Source organism: Asparagus officinalis, chromosome 6 (genome assembly GCF_001876935.1).
Source record: "Asparagus officinalis chromosome 6, Aspof.V1, whole genome shotgun sequence".
NCBI lineage: Eukaryota > Viridiplantae > Streptophyta > Magnoliopsida > Asparagales > Asparagaceae > Asparagus > Asparagus officinalis.
The window spans coordinates 71,264,119-71,267,949 of NC_033799.1; positions in this window are offsets into that span (position 1 = coordinate 71,264,119).

Below are 3,831 nucleotides of genomic sequence, written 5' to 3' on the forward strand. Positions count from 1 at the left end.
AAAAACAATAGGACAAAATTATTAAATTTACCTCTCGCCACTTCTCTATCCATCGCTTCGGTTGCAACTTTCTTTCTAACAATGATCATAGACTATAGTTCATCTAGCCTTTTGAGTGCAAGTGGATGATACTTCAAAGCATTAGTCTTTGATATGATCGAGTCTGGAGGCAATGGTGGATGGGGGATGTCAGGGGTCCACGAACGCAACTCGGCCCCCTACGTATGATGCGAAGACGATGGTGTCCAAGAACCCTCTACAATGATTAAAGAAGATAATCAATACAAGAAAATTGAAGGATCATTATATTGAGATGCAAAGCAAAAATAAATATATTGCGACACCATTATCTGTAGTTTGGGAGGGCTCTGCATGTGAATCAGTGGCTCCGGGTGAAGAATAATCAATGCCTGCCAAATTATCTATGCAAATAAAAATTAATATTGCTAACATACAATAGATTTTAAATACAAAAGCTGGACTTTAAATATGATTGGATAAATATTACAAACACATATATGATTAATACCTATATGAGGCGAGAATGCTGGAGTTGTGTCCCATAGACGACCCGACAATTCCGCATCATCTACCCATATAAAAAGAACTTAGCCTAAATGATGTTTCATTTGTCTACTTTGAGTTTTACAAAGATAATTGAAATTCATACCTATATCCGTATGTGATGAAATTAGGGCCTCCCGAAGCTGTTCTGAGCCTAGGCTCGTAGATCGTGACCGATCACGCGATCGATTGAATAACCTCGAGTTCTTCATCTGTAACATGGAATTAGGAAAGGTCAATACGAAATATTTGCCTACTAATTCACAAGATAAACATTTATTGCAATTAAAAATTTAAATAACATTCGCGCACAAAATGACATACATAATATACCTTCTACAACTTGCTATTTTCGTATTGAACGAGGTATTGTTTGTATTGCTCGGGCTATATTTAACGTTGCCTGCTTTCGTCTACTAGTAGTTGATTCTAGTTGCACATCTGCCTCTGGTTCTCTATCCCTGACTAAAATTGGGTTGTCAGCCTGAATCTCCGCATCTGTCATATCAAGCATGACATTCTGAGGGTAAGAGAAATTTTGCCAAATTTCATTAGAAGAACCAATTGGTTCATTGTCCTCATCACTATCGGCGTTATTATTAGGGAGGACAATAGATCTTGGCTCCTTGTATAGAACGACCCAATCGGCGGCAACCTTTGGGTCTTTCACATAGAAGCACTGGTCCGCCTGTTCTGCGAATATGAACTTCTCATTTAGATATATCTTTTTGTCGAGGTTTACTAGTGTAAACCCATAATGATCCTTGCGTGGTTTGGCAGGACTCCAGCGAACCTTAAACATGCAATAATTACGCTGACTTTTTTTACCATAGCCGTAAATTATCTCTACAATATCTTCCAACTTGCCATAATATAAGATGTCAGCTTCAACAGGGTTTTGATCTCTTATGCTAGAAAAACATTCCTGAGCAAAACAGACCATGACCCCGCTATTTGCGTTACCCTCTTATCATCGATCGCCACTGTTTTAAACTTATACTCATTAATGATGTGTTCACTATATCGTCTCACTTCATAGTAAGGACATTGTGTGTGAACTAAAATATCTTCAGAGATTATAGCACCAGCAAGAACGTCTTTATCAACCTAATTCAAGCATCAATTGAATAAAATAATCTCCGAGTTTGCTTAAAAATTTAAAAATAAAAAATACAATACTACTTCTACGCTACTTACATCGGTTCTGAACCAATCGGGAAATTATTTGATGTGTTTTTTGTTTTGGATATAATGCCTGTTATTTTATTGTTAAGCTTCTCCAAATGTGACCTATTTATACAACAATGAGATTGTATTGGTACAATGAATGTAAATAATACAAGTGTCATCCTATTCCTAAATTAATGTACATTACCTTCGATAATCGCTGAAAATGTCAAGATTATTCAATACATATGCATGAACCTGCTCCAAGTCAGATCTTGGATATTTTACGAGTTTCTTCTCCTTAGTTGGGGGCTGATCAGCTTTTACGCTGTTGCGCATGTAACGTGATGCAAACGTATGACATTCGTTGGTCACGTCACCTTCAGCCATAGAACCCTCTGGATGAGCTCGATTGCGAACTAGACGCTTCATAAACCCCAAATATCTACAATAATTAAAATTTTATGAACTACAAATATCTAATCTAAAGAAAATCACGAAAAGGACAAATATTAGCTGTATACATTGCATATGAAATTAATGCACTGGGTGAAGTCCCTTACCTCTCAATTGGGTACATCCAACGGTAAGATACAGGACCCGCAATGATTGCCTCGCTAGCTAGATGTTGAGTAACATGGACCATGACCGTGAAAAAGGAAGGAGGAAATATTAATTCCAGGTTGCATAAAATTAATGATATTTCTGTTTCAAGCTTTTTAAATTCCTTCACATCTATAACTTTTGAGCACAATTTTCTGAAGAACCCACAATACTCCATAATAATTTTCGATGCTTCTTTCTCCATATTATTACGCAATGCAACCGGGAGCAATTGATGTAGAAGAACGTGATAATCATGGGTCTTTAAGCCTAAGAGCTTCCTCTCCTGCACCTGGACATTATTTGATATATTAGCTGAATACCCATCCGGTGATTTTACTGATTTCAGGACCTCACAAAATCTCTGCATCTGCTCTGTCGACATCGTAACACGAGAGGAAGGCTTATGTTTTTTTTAAGTCCAACATCTTGTGCTTGCAAATCTTCTCGAATATTCAATGCAGCTAAGTCTTGACGAGCCCTTAGGTCATCCTTTGACTTATTAGGATCTTGAAGGAGGGTTGAAACTATGTTGTCACAAACATTTTTCTTAATATGCATGGCATCCAAGTTATGCCTGATTTTAAGCTTTTACCAGTATGGCAGCTGGAAGAAGATACTGAATTTACTTCATCCTTTTGGTAATTTATCAACTCCATTATCAACATGTGCCCGTTGGAATGCTCTCTTCCTCTTCAGTGTCTTTTTCTTTTTTGCAGGAGCCTCTAGCTTTGAGTGAGTCATACTTAGAGTATCGGTTCTTACCAAATCTAATTTTAGGTAGATGTTCAAGCAACTTTACAATATCAGCACCGGTCATTTGACGTGGTTTATTCCTAGTCTCAATAGTGCCATCAAATTTATTACTCAATTTTCTGTATTTGTGCCCTGAGGGCAACCATCTCCTGTTGAACCAATAACAACACTTTCGACTATATGGTAAGTGAAGGCCTTCAAATTCTGGGCCACATACTAGACAAGCAAACTTGCCTTTTGTCGACCAACCAAAAAGATTAGCATAAGCTGGAAAATCATTAATTGTCCACATTAGGATAGCACGAAGTCTAAATGACTCTTTAGCATGGGCATCATATATCAACATACCCTCCGACCATAACTGTTTTAGCTCATCAATTAAGATCTCTAAGTAGACATCAATATCATTACCTGGTGCATGCTTACCCGGTATTAGTAATGAGAGTATCATATACGGTTGTTTCATACAAAGCAGTGGGGGTAAATTATAGGGCATTAAGACAACTGGCCATGTAGACCAACCTGAACTCATAACCCCGAACGGATTGAATCCGTCGCTCGAAAGCCCAAGTCTGACATTTCTGCATTCACGAGCGAAATTGGGAAAAATCTTATCAATATGCTTCCAAGCCTCTGCATCAGCTGGATGTCTCAGCTTACCATCTTCAATACGGGCTTCTTTGTGCCACCTCATGTTCTTAGCAGTGTCTTTGTTCATATACAGACGTTGCAATCTGGAAA